Source organism: Arachis hypogaea, chromosome 11, assembly GCF_003086295.3.
Source record: "Arachis hypogaea cultivar Tifrunner chromosome 11, arahy.Tifrunner.gnm2.J5K5, whole genome shotgun sequence".
In the NCBI taxonomy this organism is placed as follows: domain Eukaryota; kingdom Viridiplantae; phylum Streptophyta; class Magnoliopsida; order Fabales; family Fabaceae; genus Arachis; species Arachis hypogaea.
Genome location: NC_092046.1, coordinates 100,165,862 through 100,183,137, shown reverse-complemented (window position 1 = coordinate 100,183,137; position 17,276 = coordinate 100,165,862). Strand labels below are relative to the sequence as shown.

The window sequence follows — 17,276 nt, the reverse complement described above, 5'->3', positions numbered from 1 at the left end:
GTCCTACTCCTTTCCATGGCAAGCTTTATGTAAGGGCATCACCGTTGTCAATGGCTACATCCCATCCTCTCTGTGAAAATGGTCCAAATACTCTGTCACAGCATGGCTAATCATCTGGAGGTTCTCGATCATACTGGAATAGGATTTACTATCATTTTGCGTCTGTCACTACGCCCAGCACTCGCGAGTTTGAAGTTCGTCACAGCCATCCCTTCCCAGATCCTACTCGGAATACCACAGACAAGGTTTAGACTTTCCGGATCTCAGGAATGGCCATCCATGGGTTCTAACTTATACCACGAAGATACTAATAACTCGGACTCGGTCCCCTGTATTAGATTTCTAAGAGATACTCATTCTGGCTTGGTTGCATGTAGAACGGAAGTGTTTGTCAGGCACGCGTTCATAAGTGAGAATGATGATGAGCATCACATAATCATCACATTCATCATGTTCTTGGGTGCGAATGGATATCTTAGAAGTGGAATAAGTTGAATTGAATAGAAAACAGTAGTACTTTGCATTAAATCATGAGGAACAGCAGAGCTCCACACCTTAATCTATGGAGTGTAGAAACTCTACCGTTGAAAAATACATAAGTGAATATAGGGTAAGCATGGCCGAGTGGCCAGCCTCCCATGGAAGTCTAGAGATCTAAAAATGATCCAAAGATGAAAATACAATAGTAAAAAGTCCTATTTATACTAAACTAGTTACTAGGGTTTACAAAAGTAAGTAATTGATGCATAAATCCACTTCCGGGGCCCACTTGGTGTGTGCTTAGGTTGAGCTTGAAGTTTACATGTGGAGAGGTCATTCTTGGAGTTGAACGCCAGTTTTTAACGTGTTTCTGACGTTCAACTCTGGCTTGTGACGTGTTTTTGGCATTTAACTCCAGACTGCAGCGTAGAACTGGCGTTCAACGCCCTTTTGCGTCGTCTAAACTTGGCCAAAGTATTGACTATTATATATTTCTGGAAAGCCCTGGATGTCTACTTTCAAACGCAATTGAAAGCGTGCCATTTTGAGTTTTGTAGCTCCAGAAAATCTACTTTGAGTGCAGCGAGGTCAGAATCCAACAGCATCAGCAGTCCTTCTTCAACCTCTGAATCTGATTTTTGCTCAAGTCCCTCAATTTCAGCCAGAAAATACCTGAAATCACAGAAAAATACAAAAACTCATAGTAAAGTCTAGAAATGTGAATTTAACATAAAAACTAATAAAAATATCCCTAAAAGTAACTAGATTCTACTAAAAACATACTAAAAACAATGCCAAAAAGCGTATAAATTATCCGCTCATCACAACACCAAACTTAAATTGTTGCTTGTCCCCAAGCAACTGAAAATAAAATAGGATAAAAAGAAGAGAATATACTATAAATTCCAAACTATCAATGAAACATAGCTCCAGTCAGATGAGCGGGACTTGTAGCTTTTTGCCTCTTGAATAGTTTTGGCATCTCACTTGATCCATTGAGGTTCAGAATGATTGGTATCTATAGGAACTTAGAGCTTAGATAGTGTTATTGATTCTCCTAGTTCAGTATGTTGATTCTTGAACATAGCTACTTTATGAGTCTTGGCCGTGGCCCTAAGCACTTTGTTTTCCAGTATTACCACCGGATACATAAATGCCACAGACACATAACTGGGTGAACCTTTTCAGATTGTGACTCAGCTTTGCTAAAGTCCCCAATTAGAGGTGTCCAGGGTTCTTAAGCACACTCTTCTTTTGCTTTGGACCTTGACTTTAACCGTTCAGTCTCAAGTTTTCACTTGACACCTTCACGCCACAAGCACATGGTTAGGGACAGCTTGGTTTAGCTGCTTAAGCCAGGATTTTATTCCTTTAGGCCCTCCTATCCACTGATGCTCAAAGCCTTGGGATCCTTTTTTTTACCCTTGCCTTTTGGTTTTAAGGGTTATTGGCTTTTTGCTCTTGCCTTTTGGTTTTAAGAGCTTTTGGCTTTTTTTGCTTGCTTTTTCTTTTTCTTTATTTTTTTTCGCCATTTTTTTCTCTTTTTTTTTCTGCAAGCTTTTGTATTCACTGCTTTTTCTTGCATCAAGAATCATTTTTATAATTTTTCAGATTTATCAAATAACATGTCTCCTGTTCATCATTCTTTCAAGAGCCAACATATTTAACATTCTAAAACACCAACTTCAAAAGACATATGCACTGTTCAAGCATTCATTCAGAAAACACAAAGTATTGTCACCACATCAATATAATTAAACTAAGTTCAAGGATAAATTCGAAACTCATGTACTTCTTGTTCTTTTGAATTAAAAACATTTTTCATTTAAGAGAGGTGATGGATTCATAGGACATTCATAACTTTAAGACAACGTTACTAAATACTATTGATCATGTAATAAGACACTAACATAGATAAGCACTTAACATAAAGAAAATGAAAAACAGAAAATTTTAAGAACAAGGAATGAGTCCACCTTAGTGATGGTGGCGTTTTCTTCTTGAGGAACCAATGATGTCCTTGAGCTCTTCTATGTCTCTTCCTTGTCTTTGTTGCTCCTCATGATTGTGTGGAGAAAAATGTATCCCCTGAGGTATCTCAGGGATCTCTTGATTTGCAGTCAAATATTCTACCACTGAGCTATAGAGCCTTTACATGAATCTTTCCATCTCCCATGACTTGGAGGTGGAGGCTTTTGTCTTCCCTTTTTTTTTTCTTCTTTTTTTTTGAGGTTTCTCTGGCCTTTGGTGCCATTAATGGTTATGGAAAAACAAAAAGCTTATGCTTTTACCACACCAAACTTAGAATTTTGCTCGCCCTCGAGCAAAAGAAGAAAGAATAGTAGAAGAAGAAGAAGATATGGATGTGAGTGGTGAAGAGATGATGGGGAAGAGAGATTGAGGTGATATAGGATTATGAGGAGGTAAGGTGAGTGGAGATATGTGGGGATCCTGTGGGGTCCACAGATGCTGTGATGATCTTGTGGGGTCCACAGATCCTGAGGTGTCAAGGATTTGCATCCCTGCACCAATTAGGCATGTAAAATGCCTTTGCATGCAATTCTGGCATTTAAACGCCGAATTGATGCTTGTTCTGGGCGTTCAGCGCTCAGATGCAGCATATTTCTGGCATTGAACGCCAGCCAGATGCTTGTTTCTGGCATTCAGCGCCAGCTTTTCCTCAGTGTGCATTTCTGGCGTCTGAACGCCAGGATGCTGCTTGTTTCTGGCGTTCAACGCCAGATTCATGCTCTGTTCTGGCGTTGAACACCATCCAGATGCTCCTTACTGGTGTTTAAACGCCAGTAAGATCCTCCTCTAGGGTGTGATTTTTCTTCTGCTGTTTTTGATTCTGTTTTCAATTTTTATATTTATTTTGTGACTCCACATGATCATGAACCTAATAAAACATGAAATAACAATAAAAATTAGATAAATAAAAATTGAGTTGCCTCCCAACAAGTGCTTCTTTAATGTCAATAGCTTGACAGTGGGCTCTCATGGAGCCTCACAGATGTTCAGAGCATTGTTGAGACTTCCCAACACCAAACTTAGAGTTTGGATATGGGAGTTCAACACCAAACTTAGAGTTTGGTTGTGGCCTCCTAACACCAAACTTAGAGTTTGACTGTGGGGGCTCTGGTTGACTCTGTTTTGAGAGAAGCTTACTGTGCCTCTTTTCCATGTTTACAGAAGGATGTCCTTGAGTTTTAAACTCAAGGGAGTCCTCATTCAATTGAAGGATCAATTCTCCTCTGTCCACATCAATCACAGCTCTTACTGTGGATAGGAAGGGTCTTCCAAGGATGATGGATTCATCCTCATCCTTCGTAGTATCTAAGATTATGAAATCAGCAGGGATGTAAAGGCCTTCAACCTTTACTAATATGTCCTCTACTTGTCCATAAGCCTGTTTTCTGGAATTGTCTGCCATCTCTAATGAGATTTTAGCAGCTTGTACCTCATAGATTTCCAGTTTCAACATTACAGAGAGTGGCATGAGGTTTATTCCTGACCCAAGGTCACATAGAGCCTTCTCAAAGGTTATGGTGCCTATGGTACAAGGTATTAGGAACTTTCCAGGATCCTGTTTCTTCTGAGGCAATTTCAGTTGATCCAATGCATTTAGTTCATTGGTGAACAGGGGAGGTTCATCTCCCCAAGTCTCATTACCAAATAAATTGGCATTCAGCTTCATGATTGCACCAAGGAACTTGGCAACTTGTTCTTCAGTGACATCCTCATTCTCTTCAGAAGAAGGATACTCATCAGAACTCATGAATGGCATAAGGAGGTTTAATGGAATCTCTATGGTCTCTAGATGAGCCTCAGAGTCCTTTGGTTCCTCAAAGGGATACTCCTTATTGATCGTTGGACGTCCCAGGAGGTCTTCCTCCTTGGGATTCACGTCCTCCCCTTCCTCTCTAGGTTCGGCCGTGTTGACTATGTTAATGGCCTTGCACTCTCCTTTTGGATTTTATTCTCTAGTTTTGGGTAGATATTCACTTACATCTTGATTCAAGCATACATTGTGCACTTTACATGATTTCATGAGGATTTTGCATGAATTTAAGGACAAATATGATGTTGCATTTCCCATGACTTGGACTAGAACTTTGATGCACTTTATTGCTTGATTTCAGGACAAAGGAAGCAAAGAAGAACCACATTAGTGGCTACGTTAGTTACACTAATGTTAACACTAACGTGGAATGGGAGTAACTTGCAAAGTTAATGAGAAAAGTGATTGCCAATAACGCTCTCGATGCCATCATTGCCCACGTTAAGAGTCACGTTAACTAAGTTAACGTGAACTCTAACGTGGAAGAAAGGAAATGGAGCCAACGTTAGTGACACTTAACATTATCACTAACGTTGGACCAAGCTCATAAGTGGCCACGTTAGTCACCACGTTAACTTAGTTAACGTGGCCTCTAACGTTATGAAGAAAGGGGGGAAGCCAACGTTAGTGACATTCAACATTATCACTAACGTTGGCCAAGTCACACTAGGCCACGTTAACTCCCACGTTAACCTAGTTAACGTGGAAGCTAACGTGAGGAAGGGAGGTGACGCCAATGTTAGTGATACCCAACATTGTCACTAATGTTGGAAGGAGCCCACACATGCCACCATGAGCCACGTTAACTCCCACGTTAACTTAGTTAACGTGGAAGCTAACGTAGATAAGGGAATGTTGAACCAACGTTAGTGACACTCAACTTTGTCACTAACGTTGGAGATGGCTAGCATAGGCCACGTTAGAAGCCACGTTAACCTAGTTAACGTGGACTCTAACGTGGGAGCTAAGGGGCACATTGGAACGTTAGTGACAATGTTAAGTGTCACTAACGTTCTCGAAGGTTGGCAAGCCTACGTTAAAAGAGCCACATTAACTAAGTTAACGTGGACTCTAACGTTGGGAAGGGGAAAGCTTCTCAACGTTATTGGGAAAGTTGAGTCCCAATAACGTGCGCGAAGGACAAAGAGGCAACGTTAGTGGCAACGTTTGTGCCACTAACGTTGAGGTTAACGTGACTCTTACTTGGGTAAGGAACGTTAGTGAAAAAGTTGAATGTCACTAACATTCTCGAACCCATATTTTCACTGAACGTTAACACCACTAACGTCCTGAGCTAAAGTCTCTGCCCACTTCACAATTTCTCTCTGCAAGTAAAGCCAAGCCCAATGAAGAAGATAACTGCTTCAAACTCAAGATACAAAGGCCCAGACCCAAGACTTGAAGAACCAACTAGAAGAGTAGAAGAGTAGTATATATAGGAGTAACTTTGAATTATTTTGAGAGTTGGAAAATATAGGGAGCCTCTGGGCATAGAATTACTCTCTGTATTTACTTTCTCTGCACTTCTAGTTTTCATCATGTATTCTCCATCTTTGTTTTCATTTTCCAGAGCTATGAACAACTAAACCCCTTTCATTGGGTTAGGGAGCTCTGTTGTAATTTGATGGATCAATACTAGTTTTCATTATTCTTCTTCTATCTTTTCTCTTGATTTTACTTGAAAGCTTTCGATCTTCATCCAATTGGGTAGTTATCTTGGAAAATAAGCTATTCATACTTGGATCTCTTCTGAACCTTGAAAGAGGAATGAAGAGATCAAGCTAGAAATGCTTTCTCATGCTGGACTAAATTGGGTTTGGATGGATATGTGACTATAATCCTCTCAACACTTGATTTGGGAAATGCATGTGGTATAATCAGTGACCATACTTCATCTCTTCTCATGAGCAATTGACCAAGGAATTGGCTATTGATCAAGATTTGAGAGATTGAATTACAAGAAATTGTAATTCAATCACTTAAGATTGCCAAGGAGATCAATGAGTGCATTGATTGAGGAAGAGATGAAAATGAAATTGATCCGGAGAATGCAACATCTCCTAAGCCCAATGAACTCCCCATTTCTGATCTTACCCATTCTCTTTAATTTCTGTTATTTACTCTTATGAGCAATTCCCCCATTCCCATTTACAATTCTGCAATTTACTTCAGTAATTTACTTTCAGTTCTTTAATTCCAGCATTTACTTTTTCTGTCATTTACCTTCCCGCCATTTTATTTTCTGCAATTCTAAACTCAAATTCTGGATTCGCTCAACTAGAACATTCCTCTAATTAAAGTTGCTTGATCAATCAATCCTTGTGGGATTCGACCTCACTCTATTGTGAGTTTTTACTTGACGACAAATTTGGTACACTTGCCGAAGGAAATTTGTTAAGAGACAAGTTTGCTGTGCATCAAGTTTATGGCGCCGTTGCCGGGGATTGATTGTGCATCAACAATGATTAAATTGGAGGATAACTAGATTGAGCATTTTATTTTTGTTTGATTTAATTTTCTGTTTGAGTCATTTACTTTCTGTTTTAGTTAATTTCTTCCCTTCCCCCTACTTTTTCTTTGTTATTTACCATTCATCTCACTAACCCACTAACTGTTTGATATATTGCATCACTCACAGTAACAGTAATTCTGACAAATATACTTTCTGCATCTATTCTCTTTGCTTGTACTTGTTGGTTGTATGACAGGGAGAAGAAGCGGGGCTTCAACTTCCTTTGATTCTGAACCTGAGAGAACCTTCCTTAGACTAAGGAGGGAGGCAAGAGAAAAACGTGTAGTTGGTGCTGAAGAAGAGGAGGAACACTTTGAGGAATACTTTGAACCAAACATGGAAGAAAACATGGAAAACCATCACGAAGAAGAGGCTCACAACCATGGCGGAAGAGGTCGAGCAAATCATGCTGGGGAGGATAGAAGAGTTTTAGGCTCTTACATCAATCCAAACCCAGGAAACTGTGGAAGTAGCATTCAAAAGCCAACCATCCATGCCAACAATTTTGAACTAAAACCACAGCTCATCACCCTTGTTCAGAACAACTGTTCGTTCGGAAGAAGTGTCCAAGAAGACCCCAATCAACATCTAACCACCTTCCTGAGAATATGTGACACAGTGAAGTCTAATGGTGTTCATCCTGACGCCTATAGACTGCTCTTATTTCCATTCTCACTCAAGGATAAGGCAGCCAAGTGGCTGGAGTCTTTCCCAAGGGAGAGCTTGACAACTTGGGAAGATGTGGTGAACAAATTCTTAGCAAGATTTTACCCTCCTCAACGAATCAATAGGCTGAGAGCTGAGGTCCAAAATTTTAGGCAACAAGATGGTGAGACTCTATATGAAGCATGGGAGAGCTTTAAAGACCTAACAAGGAGGTGCCCACCCGATATGTTCAATGAATGGGTGCAGCTGCACATTTTCTATGAAGGGCTCTCTTATGAGTCAAAGAAGGCCATAAACCATTCATCCGGAGGATCTTTGAACAAGAAGAAGACCATTGAGGAGGCCATAGATGTCATTGAAACAGTAGCAGAGAACGACTACTTCTATGCTTCCGAAAGAGGGAACACAAGAGGAGTAATGGAGCTAAACAATGTAGATGCTCTGCTGGCCCAAAACAAGCTCATTACCCAGCAGCTGGCTGACCTCACCAAGAAGATGGAGAGGAACCAAGTAGCAGCAATCTCCACTTCATCAACAACCCAAGAAGGAGTGAATGAAGAAGTAGAGGGTAGTCAGGAGCAAGCCAACTACATTGGGAATCCACCTAGGCAAAACCATGATCCATACTCCAAGACCTACAACCCTGGATGGAGGAATCACCCAAACTTTGGGTGGGAAAATCAACAAGACCAAAGCCTTGATCAAAGACGCCCAAATCCAAACAATGCAGCCACCCAACACTTCACATCTAGACCATATCAACACCCCCATAACAACATCTCTCCACATTCATATCAAGGCCAGAATAACCCTCCTCAGCCTGACCTATCATCATTTGATGAAAGAATCTCAAGGATTGAAAATCTACTTGAAGGCATAAGCAAGGAGATTCAAGACAACAAGGTGTTCAAGGAGGAAGTGCGAGCCAGTTTCAAGAACCAGGGAGACACAATCAAGAGGTTGGAATCTCAAGTGGGGTATCTCTCTGAGCAAATTCCCAAACCCACAGATGGATTCCCAAGTGACACAGAGAAGAATCTGAGAGGTGAAACAAAGAAAGTAAGATGGGAAGATTGCAAGATGGTCACTATAAGTGATAAGGAGACTAAGGACAAGCCAAGCAAGCTGTCAGAACAACCTGAAGATACCTCAGTAGAGGAAGGGAAAAAAGATTACCAAGAACCAGAAATCTCAAAACAGGAGCTGCTGAGACTCTATGCACCTTTTCCCCAACTGCTCAATGGTGCTGTGGAGAAGAGAATATACTCAAGATTTCTTGACTTGTTTGCATCTTTGCATGTGAACATACCGTTCATCAAGACTATCCAACAAATGCCTGCATACATCTAGTATATGAAGGAGCTGCTTCCCAGGAAAAGCTCACTCAAGGGAGGCCAAACTATAGTGATGAACAAGGAGTGCAGTGCCCTCATTCAACCGCAGTCGCCTACGAAAAGAAAAGATCCAGGGAGTTTTCATATCCCCTGTGCCATAGGGGAAACAATGTTTGATAGAGCACTCTGCGATTTGGGAGCAAGCATCAACTTAATGCCCTTATCCCTGGTGAAGAGGCTGCAGATCAATGAGATATTGCCCACAGATGTAGTCATCAGGCTGGCTGACAAAACTCAAAAACAAGCAAGAGGAGTGGTGGAAAACGTGTTATTAAAGGTGGGGAAATACTTTCTTCCCACAGACTTTGTCATCTTGGACATGGAAGAGAGTCACACTCACCCAATCATATTGGGAAGACCATTCCTAGCTATAGCCAGAGCACTCATAGATGTGGAGCGAGGGGAGCTAATATTGAGGATCCATGATGAACGACTCAGCTTTAATGTCTTTAAACTCTCACAAGAAGCAGACCAAGAAAACAAAGAACCAAGCAATGATCATAATGAGATGCTGACAGAGGAAACAAGCACTGAAGCACAACCAACACATCTGAGAATCCCACTGAATGATGAACAAGGCAAACAGCAATTGTCACAGCTCAAAGAGAAGCTGGAGGAACCTAAACCACTAGAAGCATGTGAAGACAACAACAAAATTCCCTTAGAAGAAGAAGTCGCCAAGAGCATGGCAGCATCAAACGGGACAAAGAAGAAGGTACCAAGGGGGTGGAGGAACAAGAAGATCCCTACGGAAGGCTTCTCTCCAGGAGATAAAGTGATCTCAGCTTACTTCCCAGATATCCCTCCTAATCTCCCCACTGTACCATCTCAGCTACCTAAGGTCTTCACTATCAACAGAGTTCTCTCCTTGGAACATGTAGAGATCATTGATACAACCAATGGATATAAGTCCAAGGCAAGAGGGGAGGACTTGAAGCATTATCAACCTCCCTGATGAAGGAGAAACGTCAAGCTAGTGATGCTAAAGAAGCGCTTCATGGGAGGCAATCCATGTTTTATTAGCTTTTACTAGTGAATAAGTCAATATTCATGAATTCCAACCCAAACTTGGTGAAGTCCTTATATTGCAGTATATAGTGAAGAACAAGTTTGGTGTTCAAAGCAAACTAAGTTTGGTGTCACCCCATGGTGCCACCAATGTGCATATAAGGATACACAGTTAGTTAGTTAGTTGGAGTTCATGAATAAACAAAATCTTTTCTTCTCTTTATCATTCTAGCCGTAAAGTTTAAAAACTTTTTATGATATTGATTTTTCTTATTTTATTTTTATAGGGAAAAGGAAAGGAGCATTGAAGGAGATAGATTGGACAATTAAAGGAAGAAGGTTCAGACATCACAAAAGGAAGGACTATACACTTGTTCTAAAAAGGGAAGTCATTGGAAAATGTTGCCATGCAACATTAAAAAAATGGGACCCTTGGAGACCGAGCAATCTCCATCATAAAGTGATGATCCTTGTCCTTTCTACATGCACAACCCCAACCGTCCATCAAAACAACCACTCCATCAATCCACACCCTCCATTCACTCACAACCTCTCTATATAAGTGATCCTTGTTCCATACCCCACTCTTCACACCTCTCCATTTCGGGTTCCCCTTCACTCCCTTCATTGCACTCAACCCTAAACACCAAAAGTCTCCACACCCCTGCTAACTTCACGCATTAACCTTCATTCATGGCATCTTCGAGCTCTAAAAGAAGGAAGGAAAAGGAACCTATGGAGCAACACCCGTATGATGAAAAGAGATTTAGAAGCTTGCACCATGCATTGCAATACGGATGGATGGTGGATAAGGAGATCATTTATGAGCTGGAATTTCAAGTTAGGAAAAATGAGTGTCCCGAAATCACAAAGAAGGTAGAAAAGAGAAGATGGAAGCTCCTTACTGATCCGGTCATTAGGGTGAATGCAAATCTTATAAGAGAGTTTTATGCAAATGCGGTCCGATATGATAAGGCAGATGAGTCATATACAAGCTTTGTGAGAGGAAAGATTGTGGATTTTGGTCCCATGAGTGTCATGAGGGCATTAAAACTGCGGTCCATACCGTTTGAAGAAGAGAGTTATCATTTAAGAATGGACAACAACCCTGATCATGACCAGATTGTGCAAGACATTTGTGTACCAGGAGCTGACTGGGAAAGATATGCAGATAGGAGACCAAGGTTCATCAAAAGAGCAGATCTCACCCCGGAAGCAAAAGGGTGGTTCGAAATTATAAGGAGGTCCATCCTCCCAGCAGCAAACAACTCGGAGGTGAATCTCAAGAGAGCCACACTGGTGCACTGTATACTTAAAGGCGGAGAGATCAAGGTTCATGAACTCATAGCAGAAGGGATTAGAAAAATGGCAGAGAAAAGCGACTCAAGGGGAACGTTAGGTTACCCCAGCACTATCTACCGACTGTGCAAGAAAGCTGGGGTGGTGTTTGAAGATGAGGACCCCGTGTGGATAAAAGAGGGCATTCCAATAACCGTTCAACGAATGCATGCCACTGCATCCCCCTGCCTCAACGGAAGCAAAGGAAGAGGGCAACCCCTCAAGTAGTAGAAGGACAAGCTGTAGAAGGGCAAGCACCAGCCACCTTGGATATGCACCAGTTGCAGGAGGCCATTGGTGGACTATCTCGACAATATTTGGAAAGCCAAGGAGCACAGAGAGAACTTCAACTACAGATGATGGGGCAGCAAGAGGAGTCACTCTCAAGATGGATGACTCAACAAGGGGATTGGCAAAAGCAAATGATGGATCAGCAACTGAGTCAAGGACAATAATGGAGTGAAACATTCCACAGGATGGAACAAAGGCAAAATGAGCAACAAGAATCCATCCAGAGGCTAATCAACATCCAAGCACATCAAGGTGCACATATACATGAGATGCATCGGAGACAAATAGAACAGGCAGAACTATTGGACGAGCAAAGGGCATTCGTAGAAGGAGTTTACATGAGCGAGACTGGGCATCATATAAATACTCAAACCAGGCTCGGTTACTTGGTAGGACAGCTGCCCATATTGCATCCAGGAATCACAAGGTATGAAGAAATGAGGGATGAATTAGCATGAGAAGAAAGACAAAGGGTGGAAGAGAGTCATGAATCAGTGAGGAAGGCACTTGAGGATTGGAAGCAAGCAAGATTAGCACGGATGAGAGGGAATGCAAGAGGACACAAAGAAGACAAACAAGGAGGAAAGCATGGGCATCCACAAGAGTAAAAGGTGGTGGAGTTCCTTCTTTGGTCCATCTTTTTCTATGCTTTAAATAAGGAAGATCTTGTATGAAATAGAACATGCTTCCATGTTAGTTGAACTTTTTAAATTCTGTCTTTAAAGCTTTCTTTCCGAATAGGTCTATGTTTGCTAGTCTTTATGTTACTACATCATCTCCTTACTTACTTGTATGCCTGTCCCTTTGAATCAAATGAAAAGAGAATGAGTGTTTTTAAGAGACCAGAGTAGAGTTCATACTATGGAATAAGTTCATGAGTTTATGGTATAGTTATAAGTTAGCTAAGTTGGTTCAACCATAAGGTAGGAGGACAACTGTCTGTCATGAATACTATGCTTGAGACACACCCCATGAGACTAGCTAAATAAGAAGATCCTAATAAGAAAAAGGGAAAGAACAATCAAAGCTGAGGAATAAAAGAAAAAGAGTAAGCAATAAGGCTAGGCACCAATGGTTTTAATCTTGAGGCATGTGTCTGTGGTGTTCCTGTGTGAGGGATCTACTTGGATGAATAAGCTCTTAAGGGTGCCTTATCACTTGGGAACTTGGGTTAACTAAACCGGGATTATCAGCTGAAAGTCCACTATCAAGAGTAACCCCTCACTACAGAGCATTTAGTAACCCAAAGAGGTGCTGGACACCAAGGTCTCAAGAAAAGAAAATAAATAAACTATATGCCTGTGGTGTGTATGTATGGGGGAGAGACTTGAGCAAGTAAGTCCTTAGGGGTGCTTCAACACCTAGCACCTTGAACCAACTGGTTCGGGAGTGTTGGCTGAAAGCTTATTTTAAAGAGTTGCCCCCTTACAGAACACTTAGCCTAAGAACACAAATAAGCCCTGAAATAACAACAAAAGGATCAATAAATAAAAGTTTTATGGGATGCAATCACAGTGAGTATTCTGGGACATGATAAAGGTCTGAAAGCCAGGAATGAACCTAAGTTGCTATGCATGAAACCACCATAAAACCAGGGACATGACTTCCACAAGAATGACTCATTTCTCTTGGCATTCCATTCATCATTCTCATGTTCCAGTACTTGCTTAGGGACAAGCAAGCTTTAAGTTTGGTGTTGTGATGCCAGGGCATTTTGGCCAGTTTCACTGACCTTTTCTTTACTGTTTTTAGGGTAGTTTCATGCATTTCCTTAGGAAATAAGCTAGTTTTGGGTAGATATTCACTTACATCTTGATTCAAGCATACATTGTGCACTTTACATGATTTCATGAGGATTTTTCATGAATTTAAGGACAAATTGGATGTTGCATTTCCCATGATTTGGACTAGAACTTTGATGCACTTTATTGCTTGATTTCAGGACAAAGGAAGCAAAGAAGAACCACATTAGTGGCTACGTTAGTTACACTAATGTTAACACTAACATGGAATGGGAGTAACTTGCAAAGTTAATGAGAAAAGTGATTGCCAATAACGCTCTCGAAGCCATCATTGCCCACGTTAAGAGTCACGTTAACTAAGTTAACGTGAACTCTAAGGTGGAAGAAAGGAAATAGAGCCAACGTTAGTGACACTTAATATTATCACTAACGTTGGACCAAGCTCATAAGTGGCCACGTTAGTCACCACGTTAACTTAGTTAACGTGGCCTCTAACATTAAGAAGAAAGGGGGGGAAGCCAACGTTAGTGACATTCAACATTATCACTAACGTTGGCCAAGTCACACTAGGCCACGTTAACTCCCACGTTAACCTAGTTAACGTGGACGCTAACGTGAGGAAGGGAGGTGACGCCAACATTAGTGACACCCAACATTGTCACTAACGTTGGAAGGAGCCCACACATGCCACCATGAGCCACGTTAACTCCCACGTTAACTTAGTTAACGTGGAAGCTAACGTGGATAAGGGAATGTTGAACCAACATTAGTGACACTCAACATTGTCACTAACGTTGGAGATGGCTAGCATAGGCCACGTTAGAAGCCACGTTAACCTAGTTAACGTGGACATAACGTGGGAGCTAAGGGGCACATTAGAACGTTAGTGACAATGTTAAGTGTCACTAACGTTCTCGAAGGTTGGCAAGCCTACGTTAAAAGAGCCACGTTAACTAAGTTAACGTGGACTCTAACGTTGGGAAGGGGGAGGCTTCTCAACGTTATTGGGAAAGTTGAGTCCCAATAACGTGCGTGAAGGACAAAGAGGCAACGTTAGTGGCAACGTTTGTGCCACTAACGTTGAGGTTAACGTGACTCTTACTTGGGTAAGGAACGTTAGTGAAAAAGTTGAATGTCACTAACGTTCTCGAACCCATATTTTCACTGAACGTTAACACCACTAACGTCCTGAGCTAAAGTCTCTGCCCACTTCATAATTTCTCTCTGCAAGTAAAGCCAAGCCCAATGAAGAAGATAACTGCTTCAAACTCAAGATACAAAGGCCCAGACCCAAGACTTGTAGAACCAACTAGAAGAGTAGAAGAGTAGTATATATAGGAGTAACTTTGAATTATTTTGAGAGTTGGAAAATATAGGGAGCCTCTGGGCATAGAATTACTCTCTGTATTTACTTTCTCTGCACTTCTAGGTTTCATCATGTATTCTCCATCTTTGTTTTCATTTTCCAGAGCTATGAACAACTAAACCCCTTTCATTGGGTTAGGGAGCTCTGTTGTAATTTGATGGATCAATACTAGTTTTCATTATTCTTCTTCTATATTTTCTCTTGATTTTACTTGAAAGCTTTCGATCTTCATCCAATTGGATAGTTATCTTGGAAAAGAAGCTATTCATACTTGGATCTCTTCTGAACCTTGAAAGAGGAATGAAGAGATCAAGCTAGAAATGCTTTCTCATGCTGGACCAAATTGGGTTTGGATGGATATGTGACTATAATCCTCTCAACACTTGATTTGGGAAATGCATGTGGTATAATCAGTGACCATACTTCATCTCTTCTCATGAGCAATTGACCAAGGAATTGGCTATTGATCAAGATTTGAGAGATTGAATTACAAGAAATTATAATTCAATCACTTAAGATTGCCAAGGAGATCAATGAGTGCATTGATTGAGGAAGAGATGAAAATGAAATTGATCCGGAGAATGCAACATCTCCTAAGCCCAATGAACTCCCCATTTCTGATCTTACCCATTCTCTTTAATTTCTGTTATTTACTCTTATGAGCAATTCCCCCATTCCCATTTACAATTCTGCAATTTACTTCAGTAATTTACTTTCAGTTCTTTAATTCCAGCATTTACTTTTTCTGTCATTTACCTTCCCGCCATTTTATTTTCTGCAATTCTAAACTCAAATCCTGGATTCGCTCAACTAGAACATTCCTCTAATTAAAGTTGCTTGATCAATCAATCCTTGTGGGATTCGACCTCACTCTATTGTGAGTTTTTACTTGACGACAAATTTGGTACACTTGCCGAAGGAAATTTGTTAAGAGGCAAGTTTTCTGTGCATCACTTGGGAGAGCACTAGGAGGGGGCAGTGATTTTCTTACTCAGCTGTCCCACTTGTGCCTCCAAATTTCTAATGGAGGACCTTGTTTTATTCATGAAACTCACAGTGGCCTTAGATAGATCAGAGACTAAGTTTGCTAAATTAGTGGTATTTTGTTCAGAGTTCTCTGTTTGTTGCTGAGTGGATGATGGAAAAGGCTTGCTATTGCTAAACCTATTTCTTCCACCATTATTAAAGCCTTGTTGAGGCTTTTGTTGATCCTTCTATGAGAGATTTGGGTGATTTTTCCATGAGGGATTATAGGTGTTTCCATATGGTTCACCCATGTAATTCACCTCTGCTATTGCAGGATTTTCAGGATCATAAGCTTCTTCTTCAGAAGATGCCTCTTGCGTACTGTTGGATGCAGCTTGCATTCCATTCAGACTCTGAGAAATCATATTGACTTTCTGAGTCAATATTTTATTCTGGGCCAATATGGCATTCAGAGTATTAATTTAAAGAACTCCCTTCTTCTGAGGCATCCCATTACTCACAGGATTCCTCTCAGAAGTGTACATGAACTGGTTATTAGCAACCATGTCAATGAGTTCTTGAGCTTCTGCAGGCGTTTTCTTTAGGTGAATGGATCCACCTGCAGAAGTATCCAATGACATCTTAGCTAATTCAGACAGACCATCATAGAATATATCCAGGATGGTCCATTCTGAAAGCATGTCAGAAGGACACTTTTTGGTCAGTTCCTTGTATCTCTCCCAAGCTTCATAGAGGGATTCACCTTCTTTCTGTCTGAAGGTTTGAACATCTACTCTAAGCTTACTCAGCTTTTGAGGAGGAAAGAACTTGGCTAAGAAAGCCTTGACCAGCTTATCCCAAGAGTTTAGGCTATCTTTGGGTTGAGAATCCAACCATATTCTAGCTCTATCTCTTACAGCAAAAGGGAAAAGCATGAGCCTGTAGACTTCAGGATCTACTCCATTAGTCTTAACAGTATCACATATCTGCAAGAATTCAGTTAAAAACTGAAAAGGATCTTCAGATGGAAGTCCATGAAACTTGCAGTTCTGCTGCATCAGAGAAACTAATTGAGGTTTTAGCTCAAAATTGTTTGATCCAATGGCAGGAATGGAGATGCTTCTTCCATGTAAATTGGAATTAGGTGCAGTAAAGTCACCAAGCATCCTCCTTGCATTATTATTATTTTCGGCTACCATCTCCTCTTCCTGTTCGAAAATTTCTGTAAGGTTGTCTCTGGATTGTTGTATTTTAACTTCTCTTAGTTTCCTTTTCAGAGTCCTTTCAGGTTCAGGATCTGCTTCAATAAGAATGTTCTTATCCTTGCTCCTGCTCATATGAAAAAGAGGAGAACAGAAAATAATAATAGGGATCCTTTTTACCACAGTATAGAGGTTCCCTTGTTGTTAGTAGAAGAAGAAAAGGGAGTAAGAGTGAAGAATAATAGATAATCCAAATACAAGGGTGAGGATAAGAGCAGTGATTTGAGATGAAGAGAAGTGTTAGTAAATAATTAAATAAATAGAAGGAGATGAGAGAGAGAAATTTTCGAAAATAATTTTTGAAAAAGAGTTTGATGATTTTCGAAAATTAAAGGGGAAAAAATTTAAAATTAAAATTTAAAACAATTATTTAATTAAAAAGAATTTTTGAAAAAGAGGGAGGTATTTTC

At 40.7% G+C, this 17,276-nt stretch overlaps 2 non-coding genes across 2 annotated transcripts; one reads left to right on the top strand and one right to left on the bottom strand.

Moving 5' to 3' along the window:
* Positions 1-7,622: 7,622 nt before the first annotated feature.
* LOC112724310 (small nucleolar RNA R71) lies at positions 7,623-7,729 on the bottom strand. Its single transcript, XR_003163479.1, has one exon. It is a non-coding gene; the product is annotated as a small nucleolar RNA R71 (small nucleolar RNA).
* Positions 7,730-16,299: 8,570 nt separating this feature from the next.
* On the top strand, positions 16,300-16,407 carry LOC112724960 (small nucleolar RNA R71). The gene has a single exon (XR_003164097.1). It is a non-coding gene; the product is annotated as a small nucleolar RNA R71 (small nucleolar RNA).
* The last annotated feature ends 869 nt before the right edge of the window (positions 16,408-17,276 follow it).